Consider the following 6,736-nt stretch of genomic DNA (forward strand, 5'->3'; position numbering starts at 1 on the left):
GAGGAGTGGGAGGCTGGGAGGAGGCAGAAAATTTTTTTTCTCAATAAAAAAAAATTAAAAAAAAATCCATTTGAAAAATTTATCTCCCCCATTTTTACTATTACTCTTTCTATGCTTTGTTAAAGTTAAGACGACAATGCAAAATTCAATGTTACCTTTTAAAAAACTCTCTTCTTATTCTATTTTTCTCTCTTTTACTTTTATTTTATTTTATTTTTTTTTTGGTTTTTCTAGACAGGGTTTCACTATGGCTTTGGAGCCTGTCCTGGAACTAGCTCTGTAGACCAGGCTGGTCTCGAACTCACAGAGATCCAACTGCCTCTGCCTCCCGAGTGCTGGGACTAAAGGCGTGCGCCACCATCGCCCGGCCTTTTTTTTTACTTTTATTTATTTATTTTTTTGGTTTATTTTTTTCTCTTTTAAACTTCATCCTATTTATTATATTTTCATTATTCCTTATTGCTATTGGATTTGTTTTGAATAAATTATCACTATATTTAAAAAAAATTTCAAAAAGATCTTTTAATAACCTAGGTTCTTCCGTTTTATGACAATGAGACATGTCAGCTTCTGTTAGCACCAATCTACATCAGAGAAGAAAATGAACATTGAAGAAACTCCACATGGAGTTTTCTTTTTTTGTGGCAAAAATAAGCATTGGCCACTGACAGTATGCTGTCCTAATTGGACAAGAGGGACACCAAAGGAAGTGACTGCCAAACACTGTCATGACAAGGAATAATAGCCTTTCAGAATATCCTGCTTCACAGAATAGTCTGTCAGATATGCTAGGCCTGTAGGCCGAAGATGGATGCTTTAACATTATGGAGGAACTTTGGATGATTGTTCAGGTAGCCAACTGTTCTTTTTTTTTTTTAATTTTTGATATTTTCTTGCTTGTGCTTCCTGCTTACTCAGTTAATATTACCTCCTTGTTGAGTCTCTGAGGGAGTTGAAGACTTGATATAGTTTTCTCTGTTTACTAGTCACAGAAAGTAAGTTATGATAGTAAATTAGGTACAAAAATTTTGACTCACCAGGATAGGATTTTCTATGAATTTGTCAAATGCAAATGTACTAGACATTGTTGATATATTTTTTGCCTGTATATAGTGTGTATAGTCATCACACTTATTGTATGTAGTTGTTACAGTATTTATAGCCTTTCTTTTTGTAGTAGATAAATAAGGGAAAATGTAGAAGAATATTATTTGTATTTCATAAATAAATCTTGTCTGAAGACCAGATACAAAACTAAAGCCACTAAGAGTCAGGATATTGTGTCACACACCTTTAATCCTAGGATTTGGGAAACAGAGTCAGATGGATCTCTAGTATTTAAAGGCCACACTGGGTTGCACAAGATCAATGCAGAAACAAATTCAGGTGGTGGTAGCTCACACCTTTAATCCTAGTCCTAGGGAGTTACACACCTTTAATCTCAGCACTAGAGGGAATATAAAATCGGAGGAGAGAGAGGCTTCATTTGTTTTTAGTCTTCATTGCCAGTTTTGGACGAGATAAGATACCTCTAGTGGTTTGGCTGCTTTATGTTTCTGGTTTTTAGGCTGAAACCAAATTTCTGGCTCTGGGTTTTTATTATTTGTGCTACAAGGAGTGAAAAACATTACAAGTGAAAAGATGCTATGAAATCACTTGAACTGGATATGACAGGGAAATTGGAATCACAAATTAACAGCATGTGTTTTTAACTGAACAAAAATGGCACAAAATTTAATTACGTAACATTGCATCATTCATTAGGAATGGACTGATGAGCTCTCTCCTTTCATTGAGGAGATACTGACAGTTAAAGACTGATTGAGAAGGAGTATTGTTTTCTTTAGTTTTTATTTTATTTTTTTTGTAATCACAGTGAAGTTGAAAAAACTCCAATAAATAATTCCACACACTTGCTCATATAAGCAACCTTATAGCCTGTGGGTCAAAATCAGTAGATACAGAAGGACCAGCTGAGAAAAAGGGACATCATCAGGATTATATGGTGGGCAAAAGAATGTAATGAATAAATAGTCAGTATGATCATAAAACATATACAATGAAATTCCCAAAAAGCAAATAAAATAAAATATTATTAAAGGGAATTAATGAATTTGTTAATTAATATAATCATTGCTAGAATTTTCCTAAAAACATACAAATTACCCCTAAACATTGATTGATAGATTTCTTATGGTAAAACTGGCTTTTATTTTGGTAAGTATACAAGTATTCTATTTAAATTCTTCACAGAGATGTTGTATTCCATACATTATATAATAGTGTTTTATTCTTGAGAGTAATATTACCTTAAAAGTTATCAAATAGAAACCTCTCCACCCCAATGTTTTAAACTTGACTTTGGTTGAGAATAAAAGTTTTATTTGATGTTATAAACAATCAAATACAATTATTCCTTGGATAATCCTGGGACAATAAATTGCACAAACCCTGAGGGAGGTAAGTATAGGTCTCATAGGTGGATTAACTCTCAAGAAACTTATATTAGATTCCATTCACTATTAAAGTGGAATCTTGGTTTTTTTTTTAATTTTGCTTTTATGCTTAAAACATGATGCAGACAATGTGAGAAAAGCATTGGTAACTTTCTCCTCTGACTCAGTAAGAGCTGTTCTTCTCTATTACACATGGCAAAAAGCATTGGAAACAAACAGTAATTTCATCACCAGCGAATAAACTCCTACAAAACAGGGTAGGAATGTCTTCAGCATTCTTTGTACAATTTACATATGGTTATAAAGATAAAGCAAATATTTTCATTTTTAGAAATGAATTAAATTATGATAAAGTGATTTATAGTTTTGATGCTGTAGTCAACACACTATGTGTTTCAAAAATCAATTTTTCATTTCTTAAGTCTTTTTGAGAGAGTTGTAAAAACTGATGATCAGTGAGAAATTTTACTATGAAATTCAGAGACTATAGAAGCTGATAAAATAATATATACAGAGCCCAGAAAACAGCACTTACGGGTAATAACTGCTCATGTGCCCATAAAAAAGTCTTCAGATTGTAAATTCTTTCTCACCTCCTTCTCTTCCTATCATCCCTGCCTCACTTCTCCTCCTCCTCCTCCCTTCTCTCTCCTGTCTCACTCCCCGCCCCTCTCCTATGCTTTCTGTTTGTCCTCTGATAATCACACATTTCTTAAATTTTAATGTAAGCAATTGGTATTTCATAATTCCACCTTTGTGTTGAAACCATGTAATGGTAAAAAGGCACCAAATTTTGTGTCTTCTATTATTCATGCAATCAAATTTTACTTTTTTTCTAAATACATGAGTATGTATGAGTATACTCACCATTCTGATATTTCTATGCAAAGGCAGCATGCTTTGAGGTTTTGTAAAGAATACTGATATAGGGTAAGGGCAGATAGAAGTTCTACTACACTCTACACAATATTGAAAATGATTATATATATATGTGTGTGTGTGTGTGTGTGTGTGTGTGTGTGTGTGTGTACAAGTGACATATGGTAAGACAGATATATATATATCCAAAACTTAACACAAAACATGACACAAGAAATAATATTATGTTCAAAGATACCTGTGCTATAAAATAAAGAGGTTTCTGATTTTATGAGCATGAGATTTTTATCTCAGAATGTTCTAGGAAAATCTAAATTGCATTTTCAAACTGCATTAAGGCTGGTCATTCTTCCAAATTGAGCTAATTTATCAAGTAATCAAAGCAAATTTTCAAAAATCCATTAGGAAAGATATGAGAGGAACCAGAGAAAGGAACTTTTTCCCAGTGTTTCTAAGATAAGAAAGTTTAGACATTTAGGGATATTAGCAAGTCAACACTTGTTAGGGGAAAAACAAGGGATTAGACATCTTTGGAGAGCTTCTTTCCCAGAGAACAGTAGAAACAAATTCTATTGAGACACAGAAAAGTAAAACTTCTTTTATGAATAGCTAGCAATAATAGATGAAATTATCTTGAACTTATGAATGTTAACAAGACCAATTTCAAATGTAATTTGAATTTATGATTATCATTTGCAATAAATGTTTATTTTTTACATAAAATTCAAAACTATCACCCAGAATAACAACTTTTCTGCTCATTTTTCTCATATTTTTTTAATTTTAAAGATATTTTATATTAACAAAGAAATTCTGGGCTTTGTAGGTATATTGTTGGCCAATTAGCCTTGCCGTTAAGATAATGGACCATGTGAATAGTTGGGCACAGGAAGGCAAACTTCCCAATTTTATTGCTCAAGGGGATAACTAGTGAAATCCTATATAGGTCTAGATTTTTCAAGAATGTAGCTATTAGAGATAAGAATTTCATGGACTATTTTTCCTCTCTTTTAGGTATCCAAGCATTGTTTAAAATAATGTGGATGTCAGCATTTGAAAGTTCCTTTTGACTTATATTTTATAGAATATGATGACAAAATCTATGAAGTTGAATAAGTATGGTGTCACAGATTTTAATCCGAGTAGTTTGGACATGGAGGCATAAAGATCAGGAATTCAAATTCATTCAAGTTATCTGTTGAGTTTGATTTCAGCCTGAGTTATATTGGACCATGTTAACCCCATTAAAACAAACAGAAAAACCTTATCAACTTTTAAAAGTATCTATATAAAGAATAGAGAGTTGGGATGTGGTACTTCACTCAATAATACAGTCATTATTATTAATAAATAATAAAACGTCAAGCCATTTTGACACTTTTTTAAAAATACATTTTTATTAATCATTTGAGAAGTTTATATATGTTGAGAGTATATTGTGATCATATCCTTCTTCTGGTATGCTTCCTTCAAAGAACAGAGAGCGAACAATATTTAACTTTATATTACTTTGTATTTAGTCTAATTTTAGATTCATGCAAATAAGATAGAATGGAGACCTCTAGACTACCACTAGCACTGATTCATTAATATGACCACACATCTTTACTGTATGCATTTGTCAATAGCGAAGAGAAAAATGAAAACATTTGTCTAAACTAAATAACAAAAAAATTTCAATTTTGATTTTATATCATAAAATTCAATTTAGAATAAAATTAAAGTAAACAACTTTTGTTAATTATACCCTAAATTATGTAAAATCATAACCCTTGTGATCATAACTATATAACTACACTGTAGTCTCTATTTAGTATGTATCATTAGAAAAATGATAGTGCCATTTTTTTCAAACTAATATTAACTAGAATGTAAAAGATGATGCTAAGATTTAATTAATCTTAAAATTAACATTGTGCCTGTGTACTTTGGAACATATCAGTCAGGGCTCTTTTGCCTGTGGTGTGGTCTTTATATTCTACCATTAATTACTCAGAACTTTAGAAAGTACAATGGGTGGAAACCATCATATCTCATAACTATCAAATCAAGTATTCTGCCTTGTGAATAAATATAAAAAACTACTTAACAGCTTTGGTTATGCAAAGCAAAAGTTGTATCTAAAATCAAATTCACTGGTGCATGTCATTGTCTAAGGTCACATATTCTTGGCCTTTAACATCTGTTCTTACAACTTTTGTTTCCATTATTATTATTATTGTTAGTCTCTTAAATATGCAGTGGTGTTTTGCCATGGGTGTCTGGTACCCTGAACTGGACTTTGAGAGAGCTGTGAACTATCATGTCGATGCTGGGAGTTGAACCAAGGTCCTTTGGAAGAGCAGTCAGTAGTCTTAACCACTGAACCATCTCTCCAGTATCCCCCATAATTGTTTTTATATGGTCACCATAAAAAACTTTGATAATTCATTTATTAAATCTGTTTGTGCAAGGGAAAACATGAGATAATTGCCATGTATAACATCTTGACATTTTCATTTGGCCTTTTGCATCATCCTTGCAGAAGAGCAAGTAGATTAGTTATGAACATGTTTTAGAGTTAATCCACATATATTTCAAAGCATATACACTGCCAAATTATATTCTCTGAAAAACTCAACTGTATTAATAGCTGGCAAGTAATTAAGTCTCAAGAGTCTAAATTCTATTAAATGAGTACTCTTCCTTCTTCTTCTTCTTCTTGTTCAGATATATGGTGCTACCAGTCTCCATGTTTATCTGACAGGACCCTTCATTTTGATTCCTCGCTGTTGCTTTACCAAGATGCCTTTCCTGTATGAAGAAAATCATAACATTATATAACTTTTGCAGAAAAGGGGACACAATAGAACAAAAAAAGAGACAATACTACTATGAAGTTTTCCTTGAGGAAAACAATCTCTGTTTTTGCTCAGTTGACTCTATGGACGCCTCCTGGGTGTTCATGCCTGGTCTCTTAAGATCCCAAATTAATCATCTGCTCTTTGCTTTATCTTAACAAATTCATTATAAATTTTGAGGAAATAAAATAGAATCAACAACTCTTGTTACATACTTACAACTAAGGGGTGAGTCTTGGAGCTTACAGTAGCTTGTAGTTGCACTAATTTCATTTAGTTTTCATGAAAGCAGCCTTATTTATTTACAGCCTTATTTATTTACAAAGTTCTGGCAATATTTTAAAATAATAAATTAAAAGTGAAATCTCCAAATTTGAACATACATATAACAGACAGAATTTTCTTTAGTGAAATGTAGGCTGATTAACTTGATATTTCAATAGCCTCCATAGTTGTGAACAAATCCACAATGCAGCCAGATTTTCAAGTGAAATATTTGCCACTTCTTTTGTTGGTAGGTTCATAATCTGATTGATCACTAATCATCTTTGGCTAATTAGC

This window comes from Microtus ochrogaster, chromosome 2 (genome assembly GCF_000317375.1).
Source record: "Microtus ochrogaster isolate Prairie Vole_2 chromosome 2, MicOch1.0, whole genome shotgun sequence".
Classification (NCBI taxonomy): domain Eukaryota; kingdom Metazoa; phylum Chordata; class Mammalia; order Rodentia; family Cricetidae; genus Microtus; species Microtus ochrogaster.